Genomic DNA, 20,433 nt, shown 5'->3' on the forward strand with positions numbered 1-20,433 from the left:
TTATGGCATAAAACTTTCAACATATGAAGCAATTGAAATTTCTATATTTAAATCCTGACTCTGAACAATTACTTCTATGTGTCACTAAACCTGCGGTATAAAAGAATTTGACAAGAATAAACATATATCTGCATGGGAACTTAATGAATACATCGTTTTTCTGCTAAACGATGTACGAAATGCGTACAATAAGTAACGCAACATTATTTTTATGAAAGGAGGTTGGTTTTATTCAGGATTCCAATTCACCATATTATTCCCGACTCTTTTGGCTACAGTACCCTCTTTTTCAACATAATCTCCGTTCGGAGCAACAGCCTTATGCAACCTTGCTGGGAGTCCCTCTATACCCACGTGGTACCACTCTACTGGTCGACGTCGAGCCAACGTCTTGCTACATCAGTGAACTTCCCACTATCCATGTACTACTACCCGCGGTGTGCATCCTTCATTGGGCCAAACTCATGGAAGTCGGAAGGGGCGAAATCCGGGCTGTAGGGCGGATGAGAAAGAACAACCCGAATGCGAAAATATTTTGTTGACATCGACCTACATGGGGAGAAACGATCACCACGACAAAATAAGGGAAATCAGAGCTCGTACGGAAAGATATAGGTGTTCGTTCTTTCCGCGCGCTATAAGAGACTGGAATAACAGAGAATTGTGAAGGTGGTTTGATGAACCCTCTTCAGACACTTTAATGATTTGCAGAGTATCCATGTAGATGTAGAGTTTTGTGAGCTCCTCTCAGGTGCGCAGACAGGTGTGAGACCTTGCTTCGTTGTGGAGGATGACAAATTCTTTTTCATTTCTGTAGCGACGAACACGCTGAAGTTCCAACATTGCAGGAATCGCAGCTGCTTGGTACCAGCCGCCATGTGGGAGATCGGACAGGTTCGTGCAACCCACGATGATGACGCTTCTATGAATGTCTGCAATGCTCTGGTTTACCACCAGAAGAAACTCAATTACAGCTCTGTGCTTGGAACGCATCTCCGTAACAGACGCCATTTTGAAAACCACATATAGCGCCACCACGTGTCTGAACTTCATGAAAGTGTAGGGGCTGAAGTAAGACTATTCCGCGCTGCCCACAACAAATTGCCCATCTTGAAACCGAAGTTAACCTGGGAATAAAAGTATTGCATTAATTACTGAAAGCCCTCGCAATTCCATATGCAAAACATATTTACCACTGAAGACTATTTTGTAACCTACTATTTCAGATTTCAGTGTAGTTGCCGATTGTGGTGTTTCGTTGACGTGATACGTAACCCAGACAAATAAGATAAGTTCGGGAGGTTGATATTATTTATACGTTTGACAAGTGCTTCAAGAGATATTATAGAATGTAACAATTTTTGTGCTTTGTATGTAGTGTGTTTGGTGATAGATAGTACTAAAAGAAATAATAGTGTAACACGGACTTTTTGCACTGAAGATCCAAAGAAACTGGTACCCCTGCCTCATATCGTGTAGGGCCCCGGCGAACATGCGAAATGCCCCAGTACGACGGGGCATGGACTCGACTAATGTCTGAAGTACTTCTGGAGGTAGTCGACTCCATGATTCCTGCAGGGTTGTCCATAAATCCGTAAGAATACAAGGTAGTGGAGATCTCTTCTGAACAGCACGTTGCAAGGCATGCCAGGTATGCTCAATAATGTTCGCGTCTGGGGACTTTGGTAGTCAGTGAAGTGGTTAAACTCAGAAGAGTGTCGCTCTGTAACAGTTGTGGACAGCAGTGGGGGGGGGGGGTGAGAGGGTGGGGGTAAGAGGGAGTCGCATTTTCCTGCTCGATTGCCCAAGTCCGTCGGAATGCACGGTGGACATGAATGGATGCTTACGTACGTGCTACCTGTCACAGTCGTGTCTAGAAGTATTAGGGGTCCCATGTCATTCCAAGTGCACCCTTCCCACTCCATTACAGAGCCTCCACCAGCGTGAAGAGTCCCCTGCTGATATGCAGGGTTAATTGATTCATGATGTTGCCTCCATACCCGTCCACGTCCATCCACTCGATAAAATTTGAAATGAGACTCATACGACCAGGTAACATGTTTCCAGTCATCAACAGTCCAATGTCGGTGTTGACTTGCCCAGGAGAAATGTAAAGCTTTGCGTCGTGCTGTGATCACGGGTACACAAGTGGTACTTCGGCTCCAAAAGCACATTTCGAAGATGTTCCGTTGAATCGTTCACACTTGTTAATGGCCCAGAATTCTAATCTGCAGTAATTTGCCGAACAGTTGCACTTGTGTCGCGTTGAACGACTCTCTTCAGTCGTCGTTGGTCCCGTTCTTGTAGGATCTTTTTCGAGCCGCAGCGGTTCAAAATGGTTCAAATGGCTCTGAGGTCATCAGTCCCCTAGAACGTAGAACTGCTTAAACCTAACTAACCTAAGGACATCACACACATCCATGCCCGAGTCAGGATTCGAATCTGCGACCGTAGCAGTCCCGTGGTTCCGGACTGCGGCGCCTAGAACCGCTCGGCCACCGCGGCCGGCGAGCCGCAGCGGTGTCAGAGAGTTAATGTTTTACCGGATTCCTGATATTCACGGTACAATCGTGAAATGATCGTCCGGGAAAATCCGCACATCATCGCTACCTCGGAGATGCTGCGTCCAATCGCTCGTGAGTCGACTATAACACCAGGCTTAAACTTACTTAAATGTTGACGAACTGCCGTTGTAGCAGCAATAACCGATATAAAAACAGAGCTAGGCACTTGTTGTCTTATATAGGCGTTGCCGACCGCAGCGGCGTATTCTGCCTGTTTACATATCTCCGTATTTGAATACGCATTCCTATACCACTTTCTTTGGCGCTTTAGTGTATATTAGTAAATAATTTCCTATTTTTTTGCTAACTCTTTGGTACACTATGTATAAACTAGATATGCTGCACTGTTTCAAACACACAGACACTGTGTTCGGGAGAATGGACGCCCAAATCTGCAACCTGCTGTCTGATTTACCTTTTCCGGGGATGTTTCCCAGATTGCTTCTTTCGAATGCACAGATCGTTCCCTCTATAAAGCCACGGCCGACATTCTTGTCAAAAGATATCTGTAAGTGTGTAACTGTTTATATATATGTTATGATGTATTTTACCGAGCGAGGTGGCGCAGTGGTTAGACACTGGACTCGCATTCGGGAGGACGGCGGTTCAATCCCACGTCCGGCCATCCTGATTTAGGTTTTCCGTGATTTCCCTAAATCACTCCAGGCAAATGCCGGGATGGTTCCTCTGAAAGGGCACGGCCGACTTCCTTCCCCATCCTTCCCTACTCTGATGAGACCGATGACCACGCTGTCTGGTCTCCTTCCCCAACCAACCAACCAACCAATGATGTATTTTGTAAAGTTAATGCAGTCCCATATGCAGAAGTCTTGTAAATGCGGTCTACCGATGAATAAAGCTATTTTCACTGCTAGTAACAGGTAGATTCCACAGGGATATATCCGATGATTGTGCTAAATACCATTTCATCGGCAGCAAAATAAATTATTTAGAATGCAAAATTTGGCCAACTGTAAAGTTTTGTAACCACTTTTCAGTGAAACTGCAACATTATTTTGCATTAACTTAAGTTTTATGACGTAAAATGTAAATGTCGTGTGGCTAGGACGTCCCGTCGGGTAGTCCGTTCGCCGGGTGCAAGTCTTTCGATGAGACGCCACTTCGGCGAATTGCGCGTCGATGGGGATGAAATGATGATGATTAGGACAACACAACACCCAGTCCGTGAGCGGAGTAAATCTCCGACGTTATAAGCGTTGATGGATGAACTTAATGTTTATGCACTAAACAGCGTACTCACAGTTCCAGTTTCAAGTAAAGAAATATATTCGAGCACAATAAGAATCTCTGCTGATGTACTGTAAGATAGTGAGTTCTCTACTTTCTAAATTACTTCACCCGAGTTATATATACAGTAAAATCTAGTCTTCTTTATTCGCAATAAAGGATCGTAATCAGATTCAGAACAGAGATAACTACAGAATGAGCGATAAATGGAGTTTTCACTGAAGTTATGTTTTCTACAGAGAGAATGGTATGATACATGACAAGACGTAACATAACAACAACAGAAGTTCAGTGTAATACTACAACTAAACCAGAGTATTCAAAACTGATGTGTATGCCTAATGTCAAGATCATAAAATGTGAATCACATATTGTACATTAAATCGTTCATGTGTAAATGTCAGCCTTTTGATGGTCCGCACGAGAGTACACTGTCTTTTCAAATGTTTTCTAATTTTAAAAATAAATAATGAGTTCAGTTATAATTTGTTGTAATATGCTCCTTATAGAGAGACTTCACAATAAAATATTTCAGTCACGAAATTTGTCTACAATAACATGTAGGTGTCGTGCATCATTCTCAGTAAATTACAGATTACGTATGCTCTATGTAGCATTATCGCGTCTAATGTACAGGTACGTCAGTGCTTTCTTAATTCAAATGTTATTCTCAGTAGAACTTCTCAGTTTCGTTACTGACGTTCATTGTTTCTATTTAGTTCTAAATTAGCTGAACCAATTTTCCATTTTATACATGAACGTTAGTTACAGAATACACATTGTTGTTGACCTTTACCCGTTACCTTTCTTGGAAAACCAGGCAAGTTAATTAGCAGTGTTCAGTATCTACTTCCAGTCATTATACGGAACTGTTTCAGTTACAAAGTCTGAGCAGAATTCCATTATAAATAAACTGACATCAGCTAGTGTACTGTTAAACAACAACGCTAACGGATATTTGTGTGTTTGTATGCGTGTAACTGTCAATACAGTGGTAGTATTCCTTGTATCGAAGCATTGCCAAACTGAGACATTACTAGGCTAGTGTTTAACAGTTCTGAATATTTGCATGATGACTAAACAAATCGTACTGCTACTCTTACTACTGGATATTTTTAATGGGATTATGGCTTCTGCTACGCAGAAACACTGAAACACGTCTAAAAGTTGACAGGTCCTCACCGGGTGGTAACAAATGAAAGTCGTCAAGACATAAACGTGAAATATGAAGGAACACGCCGAAGGAGTCAAAGGTAGAAGGCTGAAATGTCTTAAATTCAAAGCAGTTTGTATCAATAGTAAACTTAAATCAAGCAATGAAACCGCTTTAAATTAGGACGGAAAATTCTGTATCAATTGGTAATGATCCCGGTGATATCCAGTGGCGTAGCGTGGTTGTAAAGGCCGGGGAGACTCTGCAGTTGTTATACGGAGACAAAATAGTACAATAAACAATAATTTAAACAAATGAAACAAAATGCATCAAATAAAACAACAACAAATACTACAAATACTTCTACTACTGCTACTACCACTACCATCGCCACTAATAATAATAATAATAATAACAACTACAGAAATCCGTAATTATTGATACATGTTCAATTACCCGAAAGTTCCTAAACGCAATGTAACATATACCGTACAGTTAAAAGGAAGTCACGCTTGATCAAGGTCCGCGTCACTTTCATTTCGAACCAGACCTAAGGTCTGAGAAAGGAAAGAAATAATAATAATAATAATAATAACTAATTTGTTCAAGAAACGATGACAAATTTGTAGAACTCCAGCAGCAAGAGAAGAAGCACTTATATCGTCTTGTACACAAATGCAATGCGCCTGTCTTTTCTTTCCACGAATAAGTCTATAACTCGGTCTACAAAGATCAGATCACTGGATAGCTCTCCAAGTAGTGTCTTTTCTATTGCTAACGTTCTCAAACACGACAGCCGGATGTTGGACATTGAATTCCTTAAATAATTCTTCACTCGTTTAAGAGCACTCATGCTTCGTTCACTGCTTGCTGTAGTTGCGGGTAGGGTAAAAACCAAACGCAGGAACTTCGTTGCTTCCTCATTAACGGAGTCTAAATCATTGTTGACAATGTACGTTATGAGGATTCTTATAGATTGTTTTTTCTCATCAGCGTATATGTTACACAGTTCATTTTCAAGTTGTTCTTGTTTGAAAAAATGTTACTGTTCTAATAATTGAAGCAGTTTCAACTTTGGGAATTCTTTTTGATAGTTCGGGAAACACTTTTCGTTCAAATGTTCAACAAACAATTTGGGGAAAGTCTTGAAACCTTGTGATTCTTGAGTTTCTCCCGGCGTATTTGATAATCAAAATATCCACGGGTGTACTGCCGGTCTACAGTGTCCAACGGGCACAATATTTCGGCGATCATACATGTCGCCATCATCAGGTGAACTGACGGACTGAGCTCCTGTGAACGTGCCGGCACGGAGATCCGTACACTATGGCTGCTCAGGTGGAACTGGGTTCGGTCGCGGCGGCGGCGGATTTAAATACCCTCCGCCCGCGGCGCGCTCACTCCGCCGTCCGCGCCCCGCGCCACGGTCGCGCGGTGGAACAGATTGCGACGGCGTCTGAGATGACGTCGGTGTGATGGCTCCGTCCGCCGTGGTCGTCACAACTATACATTTGCTCGATTTACTCTTGATTAACCCAATCGCTGGTTCCCAAGCCTTGCTAAGATTATAGCCACAGTCACGATTTATGAGGTCGTCATTGGTGCGAATTTCGATGGCCTCTCTAACAACGCTGTCCCAGTATCTCGACGTCTGTACCAGAATCCTCGTGCGTTCATACTCCATAGCGTGATTTTCCGACAAACAATGTTCAGCGACCGCCGACTTGCTCGGATACATCAGTCGAGTGTGCCTCTGGTGTTCACGGCATCGATCCGCGGATTTTGTGAAACGCCTTGATAGCTTCACGTTGGGTGAGTCAGATATCATGGTGAGTTTTGACGTCGTTTCCTTGTTCACGAGGGTACCCCTGCGAGAGTCACTAGAATTGATTAGTCAGAAGTTTGACGAGAAGACCACTGAACTTTTTAGGCATGTCTTGACTTCCACGTATTTTCTTTTTAATGGAGAATACTACGAACAGACGGAGGGAGTCGCCATGGGTAGCCCACTCTCACCGGTGGTAGCGAATTTCTATATGGAGAACTTCGAGGAGGAAGCCCTGTCGTCATCCGAATGGAAACCTACTTGCTTTTTCCGTTACGTGGACGACACTTTCGTCATCTGGCCACATGGTATGGATAAACTCCTTGACTTCCTTACACATCTAAACTCCATACACCCCAACATCAAATTCACTATGGAGACTGAAACGGAGGGTAAACTACCTTTGCTTGACGTCTTGGTCAAGAGAAGGCCTGACGGCACCCTAGGTCATGGGGTGTATCGGAAGTCAACGCACACTGATCTGTATTTGCACGCAGACAGCTGCCACCACCCTTCACAGAGGAATGGGGTACTTAAAACTCTAGTACATAGGGCGCGCACTATCTCTGACGCAGAGAGTCTACCCCAGGAATTGGAACATCTGAGAACTGTATTTCGAAAAAATGGGTACTCAGAGTGGCAGATTCAACGTGCTCTCCGCCCAACCACTACAGCACAACCTGTGGATATGGATGAAATCACGAGGGAGGAGGTAGGCACTGCGTTTTTCCCATATACAGGCGCACTCTCGGGAAAGATCGCCCGCATTTTGAAGAAACACCGGGTCGGAACGGTGTTCTGTCCTCCGAATAAAACTCGTGCACTGGTGGGGAGCGCCAAAGATGACCTCGGTTTGAGGAAAGCCGGCGTGTACCAGATTCCGTGTCAATGTGGCAAGTCGTATATTGGTCAGACGATGCGTACCGTCGAGGATCGATGCCGTGAACACCAGAGGCACACTCGACTGATGTATCCGAGCAAGTCGGCGGTTGCTGAACATTGTTTGTCGGAAAATCACGCTATGAAGTATGAACGCACGAGGATTCTGGTACAGACGTCGAGATACTGGGACAGCGTTGTTAGAGAGGCCATCGAAATTCGCACCAATGACGACCTCATAAATCGTGACTGTGGCTATAATCTTAGCAAGGCTTGGGAACCAGCGATTGGGTTAATCAAGAGTAAATCGAGCAAATGTATAGTTGTGACGACCACGGCGGACGGAGCCATCACACCGACGTCATCTCAGACGCCGTCGCAATCTGTTCCACCGCGCGACCGTGGCGCGGGGCGCGGACGGCGGAGTGAGCGCGCCGCGGGCGGAGGGTATTTAAATCCGCCGCCGCCGCGACCAAACCCAGTTCCACCTGAGCAGCCATAGTGTACGGATCTCCGTGCCGGCACGTTCACAGGAGCTCAGTCCGTCAGTTCACCTGATGATGGCGACATGTATGATCGCCGAAATATTGTGCCCGTTGGACACTGTAGACCGGCAGTACACCAGTGGATATTTTGATTATCTTGAAACCTTCTTTCCATCTGAAGAATTTGCAAATCCAGTATCCCGCAAGTTAGTGCCCTGAGAGATGTCTTGACTGTGTCCGCAGCTCGTGGTCGTGCGGTAGCGTTCCCCGGTTCGATTTCCGGCGGGGTCAGGGATTTTCTCTGCCTAGTGATGACTGGGTGTTGTGTGCTGTCCTTAGGTTAGTTAGGTTTAAGTAGTTCTAGAGGACTGATGACCACAGATGTTAAGTCCCATAGTGCTCAGAGCCATTTGAGCCATCTTGACGGTCACAGAATGATAAGTTGCCATTCAAACAAGCTGCATTTAATGCATTCATCAACGAATGTTTCCGTTCTTAATTGTCGTAAGTTTCTCAAAAAAGTTCTTCTTTCGTCGTGGCAAGCAGTTACACTGACAGATTTTGACTGAAGAACATTAAAGAGATGATCAAAAATGGTTCAAATGGCTCTGAGCACTATGGGACTTAACTTTTCAGATCATTAGTCCCCTAGAACTTCTTAAACATAACTAACCTAAGGACATCACACACATCCATGCCCGAGGCAGGATTCGAACCTGCGACCGTAGCGGTCGCGCGGTTCCAGACTGTGGCGCCTAGAACCGAAAGAGATGATTAACATAGACAAAGCATACTCGGTAGAAGCAAAGCAAGTAGACAAACGTAGGATCATCCATGCGTCTTTTCATTCCCACAGCACAGCTCAAAGATTCTGGTTCCCACAGAGTCTGTATCATCAAATATATAGTTAAAAACACTATATAGTCCTGAGAAATGACTAGATGTTGTTGAAACTGCCCTGGAATGAAAGTTCCAGCGAGTGATGCTTGCATGTGGCAGTTTAAATCCTTTCCCAGTTAGCAATACATTTCGTTTTGATGATTTGCTGAAAAACGAATGTTTGGAAGATCACTTCCAAACATGCGTACTTGTCATTTGATTTTGGAGGCATGTAACAGTACCAAATTCAGTTTGTATGCGTAACAATGAATAAACAGCGCATAGGGACAGAACTGCTTCACTAATTGTTGTAGTCCTCTTTCTCTGCCCACTATTACTGAAGCGCTATCATATGTTTGACTAACCACTTTTTCTTCCACATTCCATTCTTTCGGTACTGCATGAACAATGTTTGACAAATCTTCAGCAGTTTTCCCTCCAGAAACGTCGTAAAATCCAACGAATCTTTCCTAAATTTTGTCTGCAATACAGTACCTCAATATTATACTCATTGGCTCTTGCATGACACGTCTAATGTTTCATCATCCTGAATCGAAATGAAATTGCAGTTCTGAATTTGAGATTTTATTTTGTCATTAACTGCCAGTTATCATTTCTATTACATCATTCTGTATATCTGGAGAAGTTACTTTAAAGGTTGAAGATGATGACAGATGGTCTCGGATTAACTGCTCTCCTTGAACTAGTAAATCCAACAATTCCAGACAGTTACCTTTGTTGCTGGAGGATTCGTCCTCTCGATGGCCGCGAAAGGCTAGTTCTTGTTTACAAAGAAATACAATTGCCAGAATAAGACGAGCCAATACTCTCCTGCTGGATGCAACTTGTTTGTTGTATTTTATTGCTGTCAGACGAGCGGCTTCAGTAAGGGCTTGCTCAATTCTACTTTTGCCCAATAACTGAAATGTTTCTTTGTTCTGCAGGTGACGTTTTGATATCTGATGCTTTTGTGCTTTCCTCTCGAAGTTCTTTATTGTACAAATGCCCTCATTGCATGATTCCTTTTCACCACCGAGCAGAAGACATATACCGGGTGATCAAAAAGTCAGTATAAATTTGAAAACTTAATAAACCACGGAATAATGTAGATAGAGACGTAAAAATTGACACACATGCTTGGAATGACATGGGGTTTTATTAGAACAAAAAAAAGTTTCACAAAATGTCCGACAGCTGGCGCTGGACAGCAAAACGTCAGCGACAGCGCATGACAATCGTGTATAAAAGGAGCTGTAATGAGAGAGAGAATCAGATGCGCCAGCAGTCGCAGCATGTTGACATTACCTGAAAAGGCACTTTTAGTGAAGCTGTATTATCAGGATGGGGAATGTGCTAGTTCAGCGTTACGATCCTATCGCCATACGAAGGGGATTCGAACGGGTAAAGGTCCGTTGACAAATGCAACTGTGGCGAGAATGATTTCGAAGTTCGAAGCCGCAGGTTGGTTAGACGATAGACCCAGTAGTGGCCGACCGAGCACAAGGCGTAATGCTGCTGAGACAGTTCAGGAAGAAATGGAGACTGTAGGGGGTTCGTCTATGAACGGGAAAGGCAGCGCTCGTGCAGTCGCACGACACACCAGCATTCCATACACTACTGTTTGGTTGGCACTGAGGCGTACCCTTCGATGGTATCCGTACGAAATCCATCGGCATCATGAACTGTTACCTGGTGATTTAGTGAAACGGAGGGCATTTGCGGTGTGGGCGTTTCAAAATATGGCGGAAGATGACGATTGGTTGAGTTGCGTGTTGTGGACCGACGAAGCTCATTTCACGCTCCGAGGGTCTGTCAACGCCCACAACTGCAGAATCTGTGCTACCGAATTTTCTAGAAATGTCGTTGAAGCTCCACTGCACGACGAGAAAGTCACGGTATGGGTTGGATTTACCACATCTACCGTTATCGGGTCTTTTTTCTTCGAGGAAATGCGTGATTCTGGTTTTGTAACTGCTACCGTGGCGGGTGAGATGTACACCGTTATGTTACAGAATCGCATCATCCCCAGCCTGGCTGATAAACACCTGCTGGAACGTACGATGTTTATGAAAGTGGCACTTCACACCATATTGCTAGACGTGTGAAACACTTCTTACGTGCGTCGTTTGGTGACGATCGTGTACTCAGCTGCCACTTTCGTCATGTTTGGCCTCCCAGGTCCCCAGACCTCAGTCCGTGCAATTATTGGCTTAGCGGTTACCTGAAGTAGCAAGTGTACCGTGATCGACCGACATCTCTAGGGATGCTGAAAGAGAACATTCGACGCCAATGCCTCACCATAACTCCCGACATGCTTTACAGTGCTGTTCACAACATTATTACTCGACTACAGCTATTGTTGAGGAATGATGGTGGACATATTGAGCATTTCCTGTAAAGAACATCATCTTTCCTTTGTCTTACTTTGTTATGCTATTCTGATCAGATGAAGCGCCATCTGTCGGACATTTGGTGAACTTTGTTTTTATTCGGTTCTAATAAAACCCCATGTCACTCCTAGCCAGTGTGTCAATTTTTACCTCTCTATCTACATTATTCCGTGGTTTATTAAGTTTTCAAATTTATCCTGACTTTTTGATCACCCAGTATAACGTTATAAACTGTTATTAACTGCATTCGCAGTCAGCTAACCATACTTTTCGTACCAGGCTGTCTTAAAAGTGCGTTTTTGTTTGGATTCACTTAAAACTACACTGCGTATAGTAATAGGTCGTTTGTCCTTCAATTCGCACTTTTTTCGTATGTTAATGTAGAAAAAGGCGTTTTTAATAAAAATTCTATAAGATGTTCAGTTGCTGGCTCACTCATGGTGGCGACACAACGAAAATATGCACTAAAATCACACAAGAATGACTACGAACACAAACCGCGCGACTGTTCACTTCCGTGTTAAATGCCAGCATAGAAGCGGCAGAGACTAGTCTCGATACCTGCTACCAAGTGCAGCGCACCGGCCTTCGTGAAAGAGGGGAAGTGGTGGGGAGCCGAGAACGCCACTAACGCTCAGGCGCACAGAGCCAGGTAAGGGGAGGGAGGCAGAGATTGATAAGGGAACCTCCCCATCGCAACCCCCTCAGATTTAGTTATAAGTTAGCACTGTGGATAGGCCTTGAAAAACTGAACACAGATCAATCGAGAAAACAGGAAGAAGTGGTGTGGAACTATGAAAAAAAAAGCAAAATATACAAACTGAGTAGTCCATGCGCAAGATAAGCAACATCAAGGACAGTGTAAGCACATGAGCGCCATGGTCCCGTGGTTAGCGTGAGCAGCTCCGGAATGAGGGGTCCTTGATTCAAATCTTTCCTCGAGTGCAAAGTTTAATTATTTATTTTCAGATAATTATCAAAGTTCAGGCACTCACACATAAACAACTTCACTCTCCAAAATTCCAGGACATGTTCAGATATGCTTGGACATATGTAGGATTTGACGGTCTACACAAGGAAAAATTTGAAAACGTTAAAAACATATGTGTTGACAGAGCACAGGGAAAACTGTGCTACTGTGAAACTGTTGCATTCATTTGTTGCAGTTTATGTGACAAACTCTTATGGTTTCATCACTTTTTTGGCAGTGATCCACAAGAAAACCTAAATCGGGCAAGGTAGAAGAAACTTTTTACCCAATCGCCAAGTGTACAAGTTAGGTTTGTCGACAACATACTCCTGTCATGTGACGCACATGCCGTCACCAGTGTCGTATAGAATATATCAGACGTGTTTTCCTGTGGAGGAATCGGTTGACCTATGACCTTGCGATCAAATGTTTTCGGTTCCCATTGGAGAGGCACGTCCTTTCGTCTACTAATCGCACGGTTTTGCGGTGCGGCAAAACAGTGAACAGGGACGTCAATGAACGAACGGACAGATAATAACTGCGAAAATAAAGAAAGTAAACTCTTCACTCGAGGGAAGACTTGAACCAAGAACCTTTCGCTCCGCACCTGCTCACGCTAACCACAGGACCGCGGCGCTCCTGAGCTCACAGTACCCTTGATGTTGCATATCTTACGCATGAACTACTCAGTTTGTATATTTTGCTTATTTTTTCATAGTTCCACACAACTTCTTCCTGTTTTCTCGATTGATCTGTGTTCAGTTTTTCAAGGCGTATCCACTGTGCCAACTTATAACTAAATCTGAGGGGGTGCGATGGGGAGGTTCCCTTGTGAGAGCAGTCGAGTCTCATGCAGGCAGATACACCAGTACTGAGGGTGCGGCGGCGCGGGCTACAGAACTGACGTCTTCGCACATTTAGTGCTCCTAGTAGGAAGTTGTTTATATGTTTGTTATGAATTAGTATTGCATCTTTTTCAAGCGCGAATACAGGGGAGACTAAGTCTCAAAGTCTCCCCTCACGCTACGCCACTGGTGATATCGATACTAAATGTTAGCGTGTAGTTAATGTTCTAAGCCTGAGTTTCGCATCACATGTCAAACTAAAGAACCGGTTGGCTAATCTTTCAAATAGGAAGAAAGAGATCGTACTGCCTTCGAGATTATAGTAATATGTAGAGCACATTGTTTGATGCACACGTTGAATGTCAATCATGTCAATGAAAAATTCACTTAGAAAATATTTCACATCTGAACGTATTCCACTTACTCAGTAGGTACATTCTGCGTCTAATATAAGGAGTTATCAAGAAGTTCCCTTTGACGGCGTTGCTGCAGCGTATGTGCGACGAAGCACGACACCGATGGGAGTATGTAAGCACATACGTGTAGGGAATGGATTAGTGTGCTATTCGTGTCTTTCGAAAGCGCGCGCGGTAAATGCGGAAACATGAATTATGGCGATGTTATTACCAAATGCGTTGAAACACAATAAAGTGTTGTTAGCCTTTTCTTGGTTGCCGAAGGGAAAACGCTGGTGGACATCAATCGGAGAATGCAGAATGCGTATGGGGCAGGCGAAATGTCTGGGAAAACTCCGACAAGGTGGGCTCCTGCTTCATGATAACGCACGCCCCCAACAGCAGATGTTGTAACGTGTAAGTCATGTCAGCCGAAGTGAGAGAACAATTGAGAATCCGCCCTGTAGTCCTGATCTTACCCGCTACGATTATCACCCCTTCGGTCCCTTAAGAAATGCCTTAAAGGGTAGATGATTCCTGTTGGATGAGGATGTGCAGCAGGCAGCTACGGATTTCTTCATGCAGCAGGACACGGAATTTTAGCAAAAGGTTATGTTCAACCTAGTGCGTTGATGGGATGATGGCCTCTCTGTTCACGGCGAGCTTGTCGGATTGGGATACCGATTTTGGACTGCACGGCTTTCGAACGGAAACTTTTTGATCGCCCCACACCATCTTCTCAGCGTGAATTAGAGTCAATCAGTCCTCATCCTCCAGAAGCAATTAATTTCTGGTACCGCGAAAGTTGACATTTTGACGATAACTAAAATTGGCGCTGTTTATTTTCATTCAGTCCGTGGGAGTAAGTGTAGGAATCCTTTAGTCTCGAGGAGAAAATGTTGATGGTATCTAGACGAAGTCCTTCGAAAGGTTATACAGTAAACGAAATGAATTACAGAGCCAATGTCGTTGCAAACGGGAAAAGGGCAGAAACTGCACTGATGTGATGAAGGTGGCTTTAGAGTGGCTCTGAGTTGACGGTGTCCGCCGCCTCGGAATAACGTATGAACTGCAGAGTGGAAACGGTGGCCATCCCTCGCGGGCCCGCCTTGAGGCGCACAACACGGCGGTTCCTCGCGACGCGGGAGATGTATGGCCAGCCATCTGGAGAGCGGACAGCCCGGCGGCGCCGACACCTGGCGCGAATACTCGCCCCTGCCGGACAGTCGGTCTGATTTACGACCAGCTTTGCGGCTGCCGCCTTGGTCACCTCCGCGTTCCAGCGTAACCTCCGCTCTCTGCTGGAAACAGCACCACATATCACGTACTACTTCTCTGTGCATTTAATTTCCTGAGAGTACTGCTGACTTGATTCCAGATATACGGAATTAAATTTTAGCCACCAAGTTTGCACGTCAGCTGTTTCAAACTTTAGTCAGGTCGTTAAGCTATGTTGTATGTAGTGAAATTTTGGAGTAAGGAAATGTACTACCTTTCACACTAACAGCTCTTTTATTACGTTAGTAGCTCTGCTTCTCCTCATGAGTCTCCCGCAGCTTGCTAAATTATGAGCCACTTCAGCACAAAGCCCTGAGGAAAACCACTTGCAATAATGGCAGAAACATCAGATAATTTTATGAACTGAGACGCCAAAGAAACTGGTGTAGGCATGCGTATTCAAATACAGAGATATGTAAACAGGCAGAATACGGCGCTGCGGTCAGCAACGCCTATGTAAGACGACAACAAGTTTTTAGCGCAGTTGTTAGCTCGATTACTGCTGCTGCAGTGGCAGGTTATCAAGATTGAAGTGAGTTTGAACGTGTTGTTGCAATCGGCGCACGAGGTATGGGATTCAGCATCTCCGAGGTAGCGATGAAGTGGGGATTTTCCCGTACGAACATTTCACGGGCGTACCATGGATATCAGGAATCCAGTAAAACATGAAGTCTCCGACATCGCTGCGGCCGGAAAAGATCCTGCAAGAACGGGACGAACGACGACCGAAGAGAATCGTTCAACGTGACAGAATTGCAACCCCTCATCAAACTGCCGCAGATTTCAGTGCTGGGCCATCAACAAGTGTAAGCGTGCGAACCATTCAACGAAACATTGTCGATATGGGCTTTCGGGGCCCAACTCCACTCGTGTCTCCATGATGACTGCACGGCACGAAGCTTTACGCCTCGCCTGGGCCCGTCAACATTGACATTGGTCTGTCGATGACTGGAAACATTGTCGATTCTTGAAACATGTTGCCTTGTCGGATGAGTCAAGTTTCAAATTCTATCGAGCGGATAGACATGTACATCTTTGTCTTCGAAGTTTTCCATATTTCCCAGAAACTAGTATCTATTCCTTAAAGATGTTCCTATTGTTATTAATATCAATCAGTTCTGAGTGGTTCTATTATTATTTCAACGCTAAATATGTCATAATATGACAAAATACTACAATTCCTTATTAACTCCTGTCCACTCAGTCTTATTCAGCGCTTCTGCTACCATATTATAAGACTGGCTGGTAACAAAGTAAAACAGCTGGCGTTACTGGTACATGAAAACAAACAGTTCTGTTTCGTCAACAATCCAACGAAGCCAACTCAAACATTTTCTCCTTCTTTTTTTCTTTCGAAATAGCTTTGTGTCTTTTCATGAACGGAGATCGAAGTTGGCTTGTAGATGCCGAATTCGATATTTTCTCACAACGTAATTTTGTAGTGTGGAAGCAGTGCACACTCTGTGTCGGCATGACGTACACGCCAGCTTGCAGCCAAATGATGGAACGTTGCCGTTAACATAGATTTTTCCCGTAAAGTCGATATAGACATTCCTGTAATGTTGGAGATCTGGGGAGGCAAGATTGATCTCCACAGTTTCGTGTTGCTGATATAAAACGACACCGATTCCTCAGTAGTTTGCTTGGTTAATTCGCTTCATGATGTATTGTTGTGTGTGTTACTGTCATATGAACCAAACTGAAACTTACTAATGTGTGCTTCAGTCGAAATGTGGTTGATGAAATGACCTGCAACGCTGGGTGATTTGGTATTTGGTGGGCAAGGGTAGTTTCATGCGAAGGTCCTTATTCGATTCTTGGAAGTTTCTTTCAAAACACTGTTTCAGAAATAAGCTCGAGTAGCAGAAAACAGACAAAAACCAATGGTAGCAATTACGAGTCGTGTGACAGCTGTTAGTGACGGACAAATTTAAAACGCCAGTGTCAGTAACTTCTGATAGAGACTGAAATGAAATTGTGTACGTCATTGATGCTGATGCTCACACTCGTGAATTTAGTCATTTGAACAAGCATCATACCATTTAATCTTTTCATCTATCGATGCCTGTCGAAAACAGTTTGCAATATTTTAATGTATGAAATCGTTGTTTAGTTTTAAAGTGGCATGTTTCGACAAGTTTATTCTGTCAGTAGATACCTTTTTCCCCTAGAACCGTGAAGCTTGAAAAATGTGTACACTAAAAGTACGGCAGTTCACGATATTTCGATTTCGAACAACCTAGTGAAACAGCTTATAAATTGTCGTCCTAGGAAATGTTATGTTATTTGGGAGTATATGTAATCAACAATGTAAGGTTCTTCAAAAATATTTACTGATTTACTGCAATTTGCTGTAAACAATGAATTTTGTTGAGTCTTATAAGCATGAAAGAACACCATTAATTTAATTATATATCTTACACTGTGACACTGGAATCGTGTTGTATGATTCTTTGATTTTCTTACCTTCAGTATGGACCTCCTGTTACTACGAAACGCAAAATTACGCACATCTGTTTAGATTGTCTGTGCTTACTATTCAGTCTCGGCGTTGTAACGGCATCTGTATTAATTTATAATTAATGATTTAAATTATACCTTAGTAACACTGCCCTTGAAAACTCATTATCCCTTCGTAATATTAGTCGTGGGCAAAATGTGAGACAGTCATCATGAAGTCGTTGAAACAAATGGACATGAAAAAGAGCTACATTATGTATTGAAAGCTATGGAGTTTCGTGAACAGTAAGATACTTACAACACAGCATCTTTGAGCATGCAGACCCGCCGAAGTAAGAAAATTCGCGTCTCCTGTGCGACACACACATTTTCTGCATTCGCCAAAACAATCATCAATACCCGTCTGCTGCAGTGTGACGAGAGATGCCGTGAGTATCAATAACGAATATCATTCGTCCATTTTAGCGTGGTCCCCCTCGCAGTGGTTATCAACTGCTTCCTAAAAGCTCTTTTCTGGGTGAAGTTCACTTTTTTCGACCGTGTAATGGTAATCGTCGAAGTATATTTGAAGTAATGTACCATGAAGAGGCACGTATCTCATTTTGCATTTGTTTCTTGACTATTAATTCGCAGGCGTCAATTGCATCGCTGTACGTGACAACTGATGGAACATTATGTTTGCCATATGCCAGTCATTTAATTCAATTCCCGGGAAAATAAATGAAGTAACCAATCGGAAACAACGAAGACTAATTAATCTTTCGGGAAAGGGTCGTGGGTGACCAGCTGCTGTTATTTATTCTACCTAATGCCATTAGTCACCGAGCTGACGGTAGCTTCTGACAGTTCTCCGGTATTATTTTTTCTCATTAATTAAATTGAATAATGGTTTATCAAGTGTATGAAAGTCATCAATACTTCTTTATAAAGACCATATATTTGCGGTAACTTGTATACACAGGCAGTATTAGCAACCTATATATTTACAGGGTGTATATTCTCCAGTATGGCGTAGTTGTGTCCTTAAGACTAGGTCGTGGAAACAGAAATATCTTCTGCATTTGATAATCTCATTCAATATTATACGGATACAGAGGTCGCAACTAGATTGTTAAGGCACAAAGTTTTAGTACTATCTATGAATCTGAAAAAAAGTATCAGAAACGTGGCTAAAATATGTCGAATAGTGACACGTGTCTACGTTTTTAGAACTGCCAAACGAATTCACTGGCCCACCTCATTGGATTTCAGAAATATCAGAAGCAACGTGAACAATTAAAATTTGATCGAAAGTGACTGTATTCTTGTTGAATTATTAATGCTTTTTGGAGATAATCTGGAAGAGTAGTTCTGAGAATCCATGCGTATGAGCTGCGAAGACTAGAAAAATTTAACTCGTAAATCAATTATCAAAAGAAATTAAACAAATAAATATCACAAATTATTTCATTTAAATAACCTATAGGCTTGCGCTAGTTAGAGTACAGTGAAGAGTTGCATCAAACCAGTCTTTGGACTGAAGACTACAACAAAAACATAACCTAGTTTTACGGTTCCGTGCTTCTAAATTTTACCAAACAGTTCTTTAGTAAGAATAAAATGTACTCTTAAATTGCAGCAGGTGAAAATCAATTTGAATTTAGGAAAGGAAGAGGAGATATTTAACACAGCGGATTCCTTTAGTAAGGAGAACTCATAGATTCATGAGTACCCTAGGAACGTAATTTGACTTAACCTACTCTTAGGAGGACTGAACGACAGTGTAAGGGACTGAAAAAAAACTTGATTCTGGTTTAATACAAAGGAGCTGAGTATAGGCACTAGGAACGAGTCTGGAGTAGGAAGTTATTTGTGACAGAATAGTCTCCTCTATCTACGTTTATTTATTTTTACATAGTGAAAAAGAAACAAATAAATTCATATCAAATTCTTCAAAAATTAATGACAACTAAATGCTATCAATTACATTATGGATGAATATCTAACACAACAGATTCACCTAAGAAGGCACATTACATGTTTGCAGTATGACTGAATCTGTTAATCACTGTACACCTCAAATTTGATGGTCGTGTAAGGTCAAACATTGGAATAAGGAACACCAACTCCAAATAATTACACAAATTCGGCTAACTGAGTGGTGCAGTACTAGGGGTGAACGACACCCCAAATGATCTGCAGTTAATATACGAAATGTAAGAAGAAACATAGGAAAGATAGGCAACAACAGAAATGATTCTGAAGACGAAGGACCCTTAAAAGCATGAAACGTAATGGGAGCAAATATAACATTAAAAACTATACTTTCAGTCTAAGGACAAAACTCAAGTATCACTGCTACTCGAAGTGTAGCCGACTTCAGTCCGTCCAGAATACTCCTACCTTCTTACTTTAATAGGGGAACACATCCAGTAATTCACTCTCTGTTTGACTGTTCACAGTAACTCATTCTCCGTCTTACTACCTATTCATGACGGATCCTACTCTTGTGGCTTTCCTTATCTGCTGATTTTGATATAACCCTATATTCACCCTTGTCTTCTTTCTATATAACTTCATTGACGCCCGCTGTATCTAGATTGATCCTTAGGATTTCGCTTTTAAAATTTTCTAGCTTCCCCCCCACGTTCAAACTTCTGACAGTCCACGTTCCACTAACAGAACGTTATCCTATCGTTAACTTGTCGAGCTTTTCATCACCTCCCCCTTGGTAGTAACCTCTCAGAGATCCGAATGAGGGACTGGTGTGGAATCTTTTACTAATGGACAGATCATAATTACAATTTCTCCATTAAAGGCCACATGTCCTCTGGATACACGTTATGTGTCCATATGCAATGGTTTCCATTGCCTTTGCACACTCATGCTGTTGATCATTGCTGGTTCTTCCGCCCTTTAGGGGCAGTTTTCCAGCCCTATGGCAAGAAAATGCCCTGAACGCCTGTTTGTTTCTCAGCCCGTAACCAAATCCGCCTACTCCACGTGTGACCAAATCGCCTTTGTATTTTAAATGACCGAATCGCTTGTAACTGAATCGTTTCTTGAAGTTAAGTTGCAGGGAA

This window comes from Schistocerca nitens, chromosome 1, assembly GCF_023898315.1.
Source record: "Schistocerca nitens isolate TAMUIC-IGC-003100 chromosome 1, iqSchNite1.1, whole genome shotgun sequence".
NCBI classification, from domain to species: domain Eukaryota; kingdom Metazoa; phylum Arthropoda; class Insecta; order Orthoptera; family Acrididae; genus Schistocerca; species Schistocerca nitens.